The following is a 16,952-nucleotide window of genomic DNA, read 5'->3' on the forward strand; positions in this document are numbered from 1 at the left end:
TACTGTTTGATATTTTAGATTGTAACACATGTACCATGGTTCCGAAGGTGATTACAGAGAGGTTACAATACAACTGATGAATTTTTTAATTACAAGGTAGCTTGAGAATGTTCTGCTCCGCTCTCATCTCACTCAAGATACAAAAATGATTGTTAAATTGTAAAATAATAATGCTGTAAAAGATAAACTAATGAGTTTCTTGCTGGCCTCCTCTCGGTTGCCTTCCTATTGGTAGACACTACAAACAGACTTACTTGATATATAAAAAGTGATTATAAAGTAGGCTACTTGAAATTGATGTATTTTGATTTTCATTCTTGAATTCTTTCTTTATATCCCGCAACATCCCGCATATTTTATATTCTCGTAGTTAAGTCAATGTTTATTAATATTTTTATCAATAAAAAACAATTGAAAGGCATTCCATAACAGCTGCCAGAAAATATTTCTTAGAGTGCTTTTTATACAAAGACTAATGAGATTTTTTTAAAGAAGACGTGACAATTTTATTACGTTATTCTAAGGCCCTCCTGCGTCTATTAAAATTAAGTAGCACCGAGTTAATTAAATTCTGGTTTATTTAAAACCATAGAACCAACAACATGTCTACCGACAAAACACGACAGATGGCAGCACTAACAACATATTCTGTAGATATTAGATCTTTAACGCCCCCACTATATCTTACAAAATGGATATACAAAAAAAAATTAAATGAAAAAAAAATGGTAAATCATTTAATTCTATCTTGTGTTGTGCCAATGAAAAGAAACACAGAGTTAGTTAGCCTACGACTGCAATTATATCGATGTATCTGAATGAGTGATCTATGAGTGACATACACTTGTACTCTTTTTTTGTCCTACAACACTGTTAAAAATTTAAAAATATAACCCAAGATTAGTCCCAAGCACTTGGTTGCGCAAGGCATCTGACCCTGAGTTAAATACAATACATAAATATACAACGACAATAAACACACCGCCATCTAGCCCCATAGTAAGCCAAAATTGTGTTATGGGTACTAAGATAGGTGACATAAATACTTATAGTATACAGATAAATACCCAGACACTGAAAAACAGCCATGGGTATCTCACAAACATGTTCCAGTTGTGGGAATCGAACCCACGGCATAGGACTCAGAAAGCAGGGTCGCTGCCCACTGCGCCAACCGGCTGTCAATAACCCTGGGTGGCGCAAGCGGGCCCTATTGATATATTGCTGGGCCCTTAATCTTTATGAAATTGAAATCTTGGGAATTGAATGTATCAGATGCAATAAGCGAAGTAAATTTTTGCACCAGTTCAAGCACCTTCAGTTAACATTTTAATGGGATTAATAGATAAGAGACAGTTATTTCGATATAACAGACAATATTTAAGTAATTTTTGTATAAATTTTCACAAATGGGTTTTGTTGAAGCCCTTAGTTTAAGCTCTAAAGATTCAGTCGTCCATTTATTCTAGGTGTGTACCTAAACACTTAAGTTTGGATCGATATCCACTTACTCGTAGCTTAGATATCGTAAACTGTATTGAGAACTCCCGCAAAAGGCAAAGAGCAATAAAATGAAGGCTTTTAGGCCTTCTTTGGATTTTCCTTTACTAACGTAGGATTGTTTTACTATTGGAACATTTTAACAAGCTTCTATTTTCAGAATAAGAAAAATGTTGAACGAAACTTTATGTTACAAAATTAAATACCTAATTCAGGGAAACTTCTTAGAAAGATAATTGTCATCATTTTCTTTCTTTTTTAGTATTTTACAGGTATATGTATTTTGTTTATATTTTATTTCCAATATTAGGTATTTCTATAAATATCTTCTAATGTATTACATATATTATGTATTATGTATTTGTAGTTGTTATGTGCAATTTTGAATAAAATAAAATAAATAAATAAAGTGGGTAATATTTACCTTGACTGCAATCTCTGCTGTGCAAAGTGGTGCTGCAGTATAAGATGGGAGCTGGCTAATTATGGGGTACCAGTTACCTAGATTAAAACCACAAGCCTAATTAGTTTCTCGCATCGTATCGGAACGTTAAATGGCAAAATCTCTCGACGGCACGAATGTCGGTAGACTGACAACTAGCCACGACCTAAGCTACCCAAACCCAACCCAAAAAAAAACAGATATTATAATTGACCAAATTGAACCTGCTGATAAACGAACCAGCGACCTTCATTTGCAAGACCACAGCACTCACCACTGTGCCACAGTGATCGACCAAAGACGAAACTTACTTGTGTCCAACCAAACTAAAACTTCACATAAAATACTCAATAAATACATCTTAAGTTTCAAGTAGAAGTAAAGAAAAGTGAAAGTGATCCTTAAATTAACTTCACGAAGCGTTGAAGTTGGTAAATTACGAACTTAACCGGCCACAGCAATTAAGCAAACGGTCAGCGATTTGCTGAAGCGAACTGAAAATTTCTCTTTCCGACCTATCTCACTGCATTTAAACTTGTCGTTGTAAAGTATAACTAAATGCTATAAATCAATTAGGCTGTACAAATAAAGAAGAAGAAATACTTTATTGCACACAAAGATCAAAATATGCATAAAAATAAAAGAGTACTGTTATTATTTAAAACAAATATACAAGAAACGGAATAATATAAAAAACGTGTGTACGTTAGAAGTTATACTTCTTTGGCTTAACAAGATAAAAATCTTTTCGAAAATTTTATATTTCGCCTAATTCTACGTATTTAGAAAAACGACACTAAAAAAAGAAAAAAGGTATTAAATACATTGAAAGTTTTATTATAACGCATTATCTAGTTATCTCATTATCGGACAACCAAGTTTCACTCAACATTAAAATTTGAGATTTTTGTACAATTGGACCAATTAAATCACCGGAATGAGCCCGCAGACTTTGACAAGTCAAGTCACAACAAACCTTTTTTTGAAAAACTAAAATGTTGAGTATAGCTAACTTCAGGGTGTCGGTTTTTTGTGACGGTGTGCGCGCGCGCATTGTAAAATTTTACTCTCATCATTTTTCATAAATTTTTTAAATATACTGCTAAGCCGCTATAGGTATGTCAGTTATAGTAAACTCATACCCTTAATCGGTATATATGCGGCATTGTACTGGAAAGTAACGTCGGTTTTTTTGTCACTAAGGTAGTAACTAGCCTCCCACCAGACCGAACCAAAGATAATTCAGAAATTTTAAATCCCTAAATCGCCCCTGCACGGCTAGCATGGACAGGAGACAATTATATCCCTGGAGAAAGGATATAAATTTATCTTTTCCTAGTGGCTTATGAACTCTCAGAGCACTGGCGCACAAGTGAAAATAATATCCAAATAATATATGTGTAATAATAAACGGGGGTAAACTTCTCCTATCCCCTGTTCCCGTGCTTTAGCTGGTGGCCACGTTAATTATGTCCCCTGTCAGGGGATATAATCCGGGGATATCATGTTTCTCCTGCCTGTGCACCAAGGATCTAATTCACCTCTGCCGGGGCACCAAACCATTTCCAACTCATTCATAAGATGATCACAGAGCTCACCATTGGGCCAGGGAGGTCGGTCAAATAAAATAACTCAAGAAGGGCTTAGTTTTTATAATACTATTATTACATCTATATCCATATAGTTAGCGTGTCAGTTAAGTATTTTTTTGAGGCATATAAAAGATTTATTTCGACATAAAAAGCGTTCCACTTATCGTACTTTCCGATATCGGTATTTACCTTTGTATTGACTCGCAAGGGTCTTTTGTAGACGAACCAATTTCTTACATACGCCAGATGGTGCGCGATTGATGAAATGAGAAAAATGTTATCTACGTGAACTTAATACATTAGGAAAGTAAGGTCTTAATACTTTAACGTTAACGGTTACGTAGGTACGTTACGGGACGTATCAACGCAAGTGAGGGTTATGCGTCCCTCACTTGCGTTGATAACAAGTTAGCCCTTGATTGCAATATCAGTGCTGGTTAGTTATGCTGCGGTATAGGAGTTTGACGCGCAAGAAAACTTGTTGTTATTTATAATGAAAACATTTTCTAAATCATTCAACATTATGAGGTGTGTGTTAAGATATTATATATATATATATATCTTAATATATATAAATCTCCTGTCACGATGTGCGTCCGCGATGGACTCCTAAACTACTTAACCGATTTTAAATTAAATTGGCACACCGTGAGCAGTCTGGTCCAACTTAAGAGATAGGATAGCTTAGGTCTTTAATTATAGTCGCAATTTTATTTTATTGTAAATTATTTGTCTATGATTAATTGACAGTCACAACTCACATGTTATATTTATATATATACTACTATACTCATTTAAGGCTTAGCGATACTGAATACTTAAAAAAACAAAATCAAACGCAGACGAAGTCGCGGGCAACAGCTAGTATATATATATATATTTGTATAATTTTTAAATCTTATTTATCTGTTTTTTCCTTTTACGCCATTGGTTGCCTGGAAGAAATCGCTATGTAGCGATAAGGCCACCAAATTGTACTCTCTTGCTATTTATTTATTTCTCTGTAACTACTTTTTTCTATTGGTGTACTGTGACAATGAAAGTGTATTCATTCATTCATTCATATTATACTAATAGTACAAACAATACTAAACACGGGCACCCCACAAGTAACTAGGTAAGGGTCCGTGTGGTGTTATGTATAACATTTTATTTACTGTAGTATAAACCTTATATAAGGTAAACCAAATAGGTTGACAGTGAACTAATTAACTTTAGTACAATAACTTGTGGTGGCAGTGTAATATTGTATTAATATAATTCAGTGGTTACTGACAATAATAATTACCATTCATTATGTCGCAAGGTTGAAAAAGCGACACCATTTTCCCAGCGGTAGAGTCGCATTGTTATGGGCTTAATTTGGATTAAGCTAGGGTGATAAGCCGGAGCTTTCGTTCCAATGAATGTGGCGACATCTCGCAGATTAACTACAATTTTCCGTTAAAATAATATTATTATGAAAGGAATAAATCCTTTCATAATAATATTATTTTCTGTTTATTCTGAATCCATCATATTTTTTTTCAATATTTGTATTTGCCAATCCCATTTAATAATCTTTATAAGATCAAGCATAATTATTAGAGCGTCTAGTTTTAAGTTAGATAAAGTTATATTACGAATCTATACTAGTAATAGTAGTATAGCTTTATTTGCTATACTCTGCGAAAAGCAGGAGAATCTGTATGGTGTAATTTACAATTTCTTCACTCTTATACTCCACACCAAACAGATCTTCGGCAATGTACTCTCTGCGCACGTTTAGCTCCGAAACCGGAGCATCCTCAGGAGAAGTTGAATTTGAATGAATGTTGAAGGAGGTACAATGAGTAATTATTTATGGTATTGTATTGTTACTATGAAAGTGTTTGTATTTCTCAGCTCTTGGCTGGTTTTAACTGCATTTAGGGGCCTTAACCAAGTAAATGCAGCGTGTGGTGTGTTTTTATATTGTATTTTTATGTTAAACCTATGCTTTCGTCAACCTGCAAAAACTTTCTTACTATTCTACATGTATTTAAAATGGCAGCTTTTTGCAAACCGATGTAGAGAGATTCTTCCAGACCTAATATTTTTAAGCTATGTAGAAGGTTATTGGGAATAACCCCTGTAGTAAAAGATAACGATAGGTAACACATACACTTTGGCTTGTTTCCAGATTCTCGTAATTTCTTCTTTATTTTCAGTGTATTTGCAAATTTTTCACTAACTGTTTTCTGTATGTTATGGGTATTAGGAACTGCAATATCTATGAGGTAAGTGGTTTTTCTTAATTTATCTTGTAGAATTATATCTGGTCTATTATAGTGTATGGTCGTATCTGTAAGAATAGCACGGTCATAATAAAGTTTGTGTGTGGTATTTTCTAGTATCGTTTGAGGGGTATATTTATAGTAAGGTGTGTTGTGCTTGAGTGCCAGTTTTTGATGAATGATGTTGGCGACTTGGTTATGTCTGTGAGTGTAGTCGGTCTGAGGGAGTGTTGTGCATGCTCCTGTAATGTGTTGAATGGTTTCTTGGACTTGATTGAATGTGGCATCTTCGGCATTTATCGCTTGTAATGGAAGAGTCCTTGATGATATATTTCCTGCAGTTTTTGGTATGGATGATTTGATCTTGTATGGCTATAATGAAGCCTTCGGTTTCTGGAAACAGGTTTCCTATTTTAAACCACTTATTTGAGGCTACTGTGTTTATATGGGGTTGCTCTAAGTCATGGCGATGCCTTCCATAAAGAACTTTCTTTTTTCAGTTTTCTACTTTTTGTTTTTGAGGGTCAGTGATACTTGTGTTCTGGGTATCTATTTTTTCGTTTAAGTTTAGCGGTGTGTAATTGGATCTATTATAGTAATAGCTTTATGTATGTCACTAGTGCGAGATTTTGAATGAAAAAATGTTAATATTGTAATTATTATTGTATTTTTAGCCAATTAAGATTAATTTTCATAATATATTATTGATTATCACAAAGTAACGCCTGCTTCTATCCAATAGACAAAGTTACTCAATTGTGGTGACCTATTTCTGTCTTGCTTCAGCCCTAGCCACGGCTGCTAGCACTACCAAACTACCACCTAAGTTCCGGTTCGATACCACCTAAAAACCTATAAGGTTAATGATTTAACATAACAGTCATACTCCTAACAGTTAAATTTTAAAGCGCATAAGCTCTTAGCACCAATCGAGATTGCAGTCAGCGGCTAACTGGTAGTAGAAAAATACATGTTGAACGATATAAAATTAACAGAAGATGTTGACTTCTCACATAATTTATATAAATAAATGTATATATAAATAATCGCCTTATTTTAATTTATTTTTATGACATACCACAGTAATTTTTAATATAATTTAATGACTCAACAATTGGCTCAGCAATTATTTAATATTCCCTATAATAGATTTATTAACTTTTTTTTTATATAAATATATATAAATATATTACGACAACGCACACATCGCCATCTAGCCCCAAAGTAAGCGTAGCTTGTGTTATGGGTACTAAGATGACTGATGAATATTTTGATGAATATTATACATAAATACTCAGAATATATATTATATATATATATAAACACCCAGCCACTGAAAAACATTCATGCTCATCACACAATCATTTTCCAGTTGTGGGAATCGAACCCAATTTAATTAATAAATTCAAAATTTTTAAAATGCATATAAAAAAAATATGAATCTACGTGTCTCTGGCAAATACGGCCAGAGCGTCTTACGACTAAGCTAAGGCGAGTAATTAATTAATTTTCAAGGCATATATTAATTTTCCAGCAGTGCCGAAATTAATATATGCCCTCTTTATCCGTCTATATATATATAAGAAATATGGGGTGCCCTCCAAGTGTATATAAAAAAACCAAAATATTATAAGAATTATTTTGAATGTGCTATGATTTAATGTCCTAGAGAATTAGGGTCCCGTTCTATATTCTAAACTCGTAAACAAGCTTACGAAACTAACTCCAGGGTTATTTAGTATCGGGAAATAGGGGAGCATTTCTCTTAAGTCAGGTAAACTAAACTTTGTCATATACCAACATCCACGCTAAGCGCTCAAACTTTGTACTCTATATCCAAGCTAATGTTGCGGTGTTCTTCACAACCTAATGTTATTTCATGTAGGATTTGTACCTAGAAAATACGAAAGGCAACCTCCCGTCAAATTTGTCAAATTGCCCTGAAAGTTCAATTCAGGGTTGAGGAAAAAGCTGTTGGGTATTGCGTTATTCTGTCAAGACTGTCAGTTTTTCAGTTGTAGTTAAGAAATTGTTGTTGTACAATCGCGTGAAAACACCTTAAAGTATAATATAATGACGACGTTGGAATTATTAGAAATTGACATATATCAGCATCGTCTGCAATCATCATATAGTCTGCGAAACGTTACGAAGTCATTTGTTTGATAAGCTTTTATAGCTTCTAATAAAATTTTGGACCTACCGATGCATATGTTTGAAAAATGTGTTTAAACACATTTATCACAGCAAGATTACTTCGCAATTGATGAACTTATTAATAACCGGTTGCTATGAAGCATCCCGCTTCTCTCTCATCTACCATAAGATGGACAAATTAATGTTAAAATGTAAATTGTTGATGTTGCCAATGAATGTATTGCGAGCGCTTATACTTTATAAGCGCTCGCAATCGTGTAGTCGTTTTCAAGTTTGGAATACCTAAACTGCGGAGTAAAATCTTATTTGTTTTGATTTAAAGCTCTAATTTGCCTACAATTCTTATTCTAGAACTTTTGACAGAACGTTTGTAAAACAAAATTCTGTGCACTGGATTTGCGACTCTAATAGGAGTGACATAAGGTCCATTTATCTTTGACGTTACAGAGTTTGCAATGCGATAGTGACTTCTCGATTGAGAGCGACCAATTTTTGTGCTAATGAAGTGGACGAATAAATAACAACGCTTACTAATTTCACAATTTGTGCAACAACTTACATTATTCCGCTTGACTTTAATCTTAATTTTGAGTGACATTGGCGTTGAATCGATATGGTGTTGATCGAAAAGAAATTATAATATAATAAGATCAGCTAATGCCCATCTTTACTAAAGCCAGGCATCGTCGAAATCGAACACCTAATGACTTACGCAATGTCTATAAAAAAGAAACCTTTCACCAACTCTTAGGTGATAACTATTGCTGAACGTTCGATGAATGTTTAGGTATCTCCTTAAATAAGGCGTAACTTATTTAAACATTGCCTTGTACGTCGCTTGTAAAAACGAGCATTACTCTTTGTATATCATGTTTCTTGCATTAAATCGCAGATTTTTTATCCTTCCTTTTATATAAAAGAAACGTAAACAACATTAGATTAATAGCGCCCATATATCCGATCCTTTGCACGAAAATCTAAGTCGAACCGGCCAATGGCCATCCATTCGCTGTCGTCGTAACCCCTATATCAGCATAGGTGTTTACTCGCTTTCAGTGAAATTTGACTTTCCTACCACAACTCCAGTGAAATGTATATACAACGTGTGAGTGAAACCGAAATAATACTTCAGAGGCTTGAGAGGATCATTTTACTGCTTCTTGAGACTTATCTGTGAAACCGAAATGCTAATAGGTTTTGAGTAAACCATTGCGATAGATTAATTGAAAGAAATCAGATACAGCCCTAAATCACATGAAAAATTAAAATCAAGTGACTCCTGTCACTTTATTAGATACGCGTCGCGTTGCGTAGGTACTAAGCAAGCGTCGGTCTTTGAGCTTAAATAGGGTTGTCAAAAGTAAACACTGGAAAAATAAATATGCTTATTTTGATTAAATATTATTACAGCGTCCTTATGAAATATACTTATGCAAACTTCAACAGTATTTTGTATACGTCTGAAATATTACCTACCCACTTTCCTCTTCACCTTTTACACACTGTTGTTCACTGGAGGTCTTCGTTTCGATCCCTGGCAGGGCCAATGTGGGAATTTAAAATAACGGAATTTTCTTGTCTAGTGGGAGGCTTCGGCCATGGTCAGGTTAGCGCGTTACCATCTAAGACGGCATAAGCACTTACGGAGATGCGCACAGATTTTTGTACTTCCTGCAGTCTGTTCTCTTCTTTTTTCCCCCTAATTATAATGTTGCCTGGCAGAGATCGCTATTAAGTGATAAGGCCGCCTTTTATATTGTTCTTCTTTCTTTATATATATTTGTTCTTGTATATATTATCGATGAAGTGTTCATATAGGTACATACTTACCCATGTTATTGTCCCTATGTCCACAGCGTTGTGACCTAAAAATTCGAATTTGTCAGTAGCTGAGGTAAACGTCAACATCAGGAGCACTTTACGTGTTTACGTTTTCAAGCATGTTTACCAATATTAGCATCGCTTGTGGTTGCGTATAATTCACTAATCCTATGCCAAACCAAGTTGTATAGTAGCTAGTTAGGGCATGGAGGAAGGACACACAAACAAACATACTTTCGCATTCATAGTATGATGATATAAGTAAGGTTTCATAGCGAATGTTCATGACATCTTGTCAGTGGTTCTACATAAAGATGCGGGTGCATTTACGATACAATTTAGTTCCACCCCACTATGTCAATCCCTGAGGCATTGTACATGTTTACAATTTGGTGCGCCAGTCTGTACCAGTACTTGTAATCTTTCAGTACTAATATACTAGGTACTAGGTATTACAAAATTATGTAGGATTCAAAGGGTCTCATCCATTTAATACTTGTTCATACTAAGGCTAAATACAAATCTCTACAAAATTTGGTAATAAGAAATACTTTATAAGAACTAGAATAATTCTAATATAATGTTAAGAAAGGTGTCTCTGAATAAAAGCAGATTATCAAAATAGATTAATTTCGAACGTTGTAGTTACGACGTGACGAAAATTTTCCTGTTCCAAAACTTGAAATATCTCATCCGTCAATAAGGTAAGCTATAATATTTTTTGCGTTCAATATATTTAAGCTGCACGTTTTATCGTTTAGTTCGCATAGTTACTAAAGTAAGGGACTTGGCATAGAATCCAAGCCATTAAGTACCATTAGGCTTATCTCTACGTGCCACTCCAACAATGGAACCTAAATCAAAAACAGAATGGCAAACGGCAATAATTGAAATATAGGTATAATACCTGCCTCACAATATGTAATATTGTTTAGTAGATTTAATGAATGAATGAATGAATACACTTTTATTGTACACAACAGAGAAAATTTACAGAGATACAAATACAACAGCACAATAAGGTAGAACGTACAATTTGGCGGCCTTATAGCTAAATAGCGATTGTTTATCATTGGGGTGATGTCTTACGTTACAGATGCCGGGATATTAAAGTAAAACCTGAGATGGTGTTGCACCCAGAATCCTGAGCTTAGCGAGGGTAAGGTTCGCCAAGACAAACACAGCAGTACCGCCGCGTTGAATTTAAATTTAATAATTTATATGGTATCATAGCAATCAATTAAGTTAAATGTTTATTAACTATTATATCACGGTATTATAATTATGTTAGCGATTTATAAGCATAGAGCACTTAAGAACTTGCAAAGAGAATAAATATTGTTTCATCTGATTTAATACCTCATCCTTTAACCATCGAACCAAGAGATTTTAAATGGGTAGATTTACATAGCTATGTAATTTTCCATGGACTCACACGAAGTCCTTTGCTTCCTCGTTTCTTAAACACGTAGAAAAATATCGCTGGTACTCTTTTAACGTCCCTTTTCCCGTGAACCTGAACTGAACTAAACTGAACCGGTATTAAAAGTACCTTGAAATCAAGAGTGCCGATAACATTCCACTGCTGGACTAAAGGCCTCTGTCAACGGAACGGTTTGCCCATACTCATCACGTCGTCGCAGTAGATTACGTGATGATTACGGGAAAACCCTATTTATACGGTAAGAGAACAGAGGACGCTGCCGTTTTTTATTATACTCCCTTAATCACGTCGTACGCCACCCGCGGAAATAGAAATAAACTATATACTAATCTACCGTTACCGAAAGGTACATAGGCTGTATTATCATTATTCCAAAGTCAATAATCTCTAAATATTCAAAACAAAGCTTGACACAAAAGTGTTAAATGTATTTCAAATAATACTATTCGAGAGGCATTTTCTTGGAAGCTTGACTAAGGTTTGCTTTCGATGTAAATACAGTCTACAGCTGTCGTTGTTGGCGGTTCGATGAAATCGTTAAAAGCTTCAGCGCGACAGATTTGCCTTTGTTTTTGCTTCGTTATAACCGGATTCAAAAGAAAACCTGTATGAATCGCTGTTATAACAATATTTCTGTTTATTTTAAATCAGAATGGTAAAAGTAATTGTTTACTATATCCTCGGGCTAGATAAAAATTAAATTTATGCACTTAAACCTTTTACTTACGATATTGAATAATTCCAAAGAAAGAATTTAAATTTGAATTCGATAGCGGCAACAGAAGCTTCTCACTAAAATAGGTAGGTATTTTTAAATCGATTAAGTTTTAATGGATTTATCATATTACCTAACCTAATAACTGTTCAATAATTACTTATGTATGATAGTGACAAACACGGAAGATTTTTCATCGTTTCTGCGGTCTCAAACAGCAAAAACAATGTCATTAAAGAAAACTACTTACGTTTTTTTTATTATACCATTTTTCCATTTAGGACATCCACCGGTTTTCCTAAAATGCTCATAATTTGTGGAGATTCAAGAACCAAGAGATGCCAAAATACGACCATAGTCGCGCTGTCCCAGTGTGGATTAGTGGACTCCACACGCCTTTGCGAACATTGTATATAACACTCAGGCATGTAGATTTCCTCACGATGTTTTTATCGCTCAAGCGTGTATTATTTTAATTGCATAAAATTCACATAACTCTGAAAAGTTAGTGCTGGTTGCTGGGATTCGAAGTCACAATAAAAAAAACTAAAATACTCAGTTATATCTACGTAGTATTTTTTATTTTATCCTTAAATTGTAATGGATTACTAAGAGAAACGTCCCTCAAGTTTTCTTCACGGGTAACTTTTTTCAGTCAAAATTTTACTGAATCATGTAAACTGTATAACTAATACAACATAAATATAATCATTATTTATAGTTTAAGTTCTGGTAACCTCTTTTAGTAGCACTTTGCACCTTAAGACACTGAGTATTCAAAGTTAAGTTAAAAAAACTTACCTATTTTAATATTACAACTTTAATAACATTCCATACCTATCCTATAAAATGGCAATCCCACAAGAACAAATCCGGGAACTTTAACCTTTTATATTCTACCGCAAAAGCTAAAATTACATTTGAAAACAAAAGTGCGGATCCCGATTTATATTTGAGTGGATTTAATATTTCTGTGGAAACTAGAAGCGCCGTAAAATCCTATTGATGTAGCCAGCCTGGTGCCGTTGATATCTATTAGCCGATTTTATGCCCGCGTTTGCGTGTTTAAAAATGGAATATTATTTTAAAACGAAGGAAGGGACTCACTACAGTTATTTAGATTACGACCTCCGTGACGTAACGGTGAGCGCTGTGAATTTAAGTTGGAGGTCCCGGGTTCGATCCCCAGTGGGGGCAATTTCGGAGTTTATAATTTCTTAATTTTCTTTCATCTGGTCAGGTGGGAGGCTTTGGCCGTGGCTTGTTGTAGCGACAAATACGTGCCGCTAAGCGATCTAGTATTCCGGTGCGATGTCGCGTAGAAACCGATTAGGGGTATGACTACCATACTCCCTAAAAGGTTAGCCCACTACCATCTTCGACTGCATCATCACTTACCATCAGGTGAGATTGCAGTCAATGGCTAACTTGTAGTGGAAAAAAAATAATATTATTAGTTCAAATTCGATTTCACTTTTATCTATCTTGTTGGTTGATTATAGCTTCCGGATATGTCACTATGCACCATGTTTTATTGCGAGGGAAAATTAGTATTTTAGATGATCTAATTTGTATGTGTTTTTGTGTGTGCTAATAAAGTGTGAATGAAGATATTACGTAAATTGTACGTTTTGTATATTATAGATCAATTATTAAATAGTATTTCGGCAAATCAAATTTTGGCCCATGTCAAGTACTTGACTCGAAAATTTCTTATTAAAGAAAAAAATAAATATATAAATATTTATACTACTAGTGATAGCGCCATAAATTGTGTTTCAGCCCAAATATTTCAATGTTACACTAAAAACTTTATTTCTCTGTCCTTTTATTTACATCGAATTTTGACAGAATTCGCTTCCACGGTTCCGTGCAATTGTGTCAACACCAACGCTAAACCACTGCGTATTTTTATATATCTGTATAACATATATATTTGTATATATGCGGTAAAATTTAGGACACATTGCAAATAGATTTACCAATCAGACTGACATTGGATTGCACTGAAAATCAACGCATGCCCACATTTTATTAACCCTCAACACAATCAGAAATGGGTTAAAAGTTTGATTACTGTCTGACTATTATTGGCATCATAATGGCATTTAAAGTCATATTATAGTATAAAGGACTACGTAAACGCTAAAAAAGCTTGGGTGTAAATTATTGCTCTTACCAGGTTGCTCTTCTAATAATTTAAAATGACATTGTGAGATGGTGATAACAAAAAAAAAACACCCGGCTAAGTTTGTTGTGGGCTTCTTCTTAGACCGGGACGCGTTTGGAACCCTCGTAGCTTTAGTTTTAAGTTTACGAATGTGGTTATCGCCACCATCTCACTACCGTGTAATTCTTATGTACGCATCAAAAGTGCCACCTATGGGCCTACTTGAATAAAGATATTTTTGACTTTGACTTTGACATAGCTTATATGGATCGATTTTTATCTATATTGAAACTCTTTGGAATATCCCAGGTTTGATCGCTAGTAGAGACAATTAATCAATTTAAAATTCCTGAATTTTCTCTTGTCTGGTATGGATGCCGGCATCGACTGTGGCTGCCGTCCTGCCTCAATATATGCTTTGCGATTTAGCGTTCTGGTACAATGCCCGTTGATTACAAAGTATATATTTTCTTCCACTGTAGATATTTTTAACCGACTTGCAAAAAAGGAGGAGGTTCTTAATTCGGTAGTATTTTTTTTTGTGTTTCATAGCTCGTAGCTCTGTCATTTATTTTTAAACCGATTTGAAATATTATGTTTTTGTTTGTATACTTTCCATGTGATACCATTTCTATCTAGTCTAGATCTGTTGAAGGGATCCTGAACAAATTGAGGGAGCTCTTCAAATATTGTTTATTGTTTATTGTTGTTATTGGGTACACATAACACCTCCTTCTCAAATTTGCAGCGCTCAATCGATTCTTTCTACTATGCATATAAAAGGCATTACACGTTACTTGGCACCGTCTTAAAAATGTTATAGAAAATATTTATTACTTGCTTTTAGTTGTATTACGCAGTCGGTTCTTTTTTGTCAAATAAATTCACTTTCATCTTTATGGGGTTTATGGAGATTTCACCAAAAATCTGCGAGAATGATCCACTCTCTCCGCACGTTTTGCTCCGTCACCGGAATATCTATGGGATATTATGTTGACTTTAAAATGCACAGTTGCTACGTATTTAACATCATATCATACGTTGCCCGTGTTCTTCATCCGCGTTTATTACGGTTTTTACCAATACAGTGTGAAACTTTTGTTAAAATTACTCTCTGTCCTTACCACTAACTCGATGCCGAAAATCAAGATAAGTGGCTCAATTGGGGCGTAGAGTAAAGAGAAACAAACAAACACACTATAGGATTTTTAATATTATTGTAGACTAGTATAGCGGTCATAGCGCATTGGGTAGGAGTTCGAATTCACTTTCGGGGGCCGAGTTCGAATCCCAGCACGCACCTCTAACTTTTCGTTTTAAGTAATTTAAATATCACTTGTTTCAACGGTGAAGGAAAACATCGTGAGGAAATCTGTGGAGTGGTAGAGTGTGGAGTCCACTGATCCGTACTGGGCCAGCGTAGTGGACTACGGCCTTAACCCCATCTCATTGTGGGAGGAGACGCGTGCTCAGTAGTGGGCCGGTAATGAGTTAATGTGATGAGTAGAGAATGTCAGGATTGTTTGCTTAATTTGTAAGCTTAATTTTCAGTGTATTAGGGTTTTAAATCTCATAAGTCAAGTAAATAGGCTAGATTTTGATAGGAAATAAAGCATCTCACTGATGCATTATGGTACAGTACAGGAAAAAAAACGGTTTGAATTAAGAATATCGTTATCGATATCGATTTGGAATTGTAGCAAGACAACCTTATAACGTGGGTTTTTCCAAATTATTATTTTTTTCAGTACGCTTCGTCGCCGTATCGGTTTAATTTACGTGATGTTTCATATTCTTTGGTCACGAACTCACTGGATTGGGTCACGTAGTTTAATTTGTAAATAAGCCAACAAACTCATCGTACTGAGTGGACAGCGTATGTAATCTTGCAGAAGGTACATACAATTCTAGTATTTGGTAATTAGAAAAACTACCTCGTTGGAGTGATTAGAAAGTTCGACTAATCCATCCAAATTACAAGGTCAATTGTATGTATATTAAATCGCTAAATACATTTTCTGTAGGTTCCATGTTTGAGTGGTAGTGGGAACCTTTTGTGGGCAAGTCCAATTCACAATTTCGAAAAAATAACTTTGTGTTTCGGTTTGAACAGAATATTGACACGAGGCTTAACATCTTCGTTTCACAGCGCGGTACTTTTTAGGAGTGTTACTTTCTTGCCCTGCCTGCGTTGCTCTGTTTGTCACTCTGGTCGGCCAACTGCTTGATCCATACCTCATTACTTTCTACGTAATAATTAACAGCTTATTCTTAAAAAAATGATTGTTACGCTTACGGAATAGCAGGTATTCGATCTCTGTACTCAAGAGATAGATCTCCATACAATTTCGTCAAGATAAGGTTAGTTAAGGTAGGATAATTCCGTTATAAAAAGTTCCCTTTCTATCTCCCTTTCTAACATTGAGTGTATAGGTAATAAAAAACAAAAAAAAATAGAAGAACAAAAATTCACAGAAAACTTATGACTTTTGACTTAATAAGGGAAAAAATAAGATTTGTTTTTTGAATGTCATTTTGATTAAATATTTCAAATGTATCATACAAGCATCGGTGGTTCAGTGGTAGAATGCTCGCCTGCCACGCGGGCGGCCCGGGTTCGATTCCCGGCCGATGCATAATTTTTAATTTTTTCAAAACATTAACCAAAAATTATTGTATACTAACCAAATTATTATTATTTATTTTTTCTTGTTTTTCAACAAGAAACACCCTTTTTTAAGACTAATTTCTCTTGACTTATATAATTCTATTTTAGGACCTTGTTTTTTTATAAATCTAGTCTCATACTTACAGTGTTTTGATTAAGCAAAATTAGTGACCTTTTAATTTTTAATG

At 34.6% G+C, this 16,952-nt stretch overlaps 1 non-coding gene across 1 annotated transcript; it reads left to right on the plus strand.

Moving 5' to 3' along the window:
• The first annotated feature begins 16,661 nt into the window (after positions 1 to 16,661).
• Trnag-gcc lies at positions 16,662 to 16,732 on the plus strand. The gene has a single exon. It is a non-coding gene; the product is annotated as a tRNA-Gly (tRNA).
• The last annotated feature ends 220 nt before the right edge of the window (positions 16,733 to 16,952 follow it).

The sequence above is a fragment of the Pararge aegeria genome, chromosome 15 (genome assembly GCF_905163445.1).
Source record: "Pararge aegeria chromosome 15, ilParAegt1.1, whole genome shotgun sequence".
Lineage (NCBI taxonomy): Eukaryota > Metazoa > Arthropoda > Insecta > Lepidoptera > Nymphalidae > Pararge > Pararge aegeria.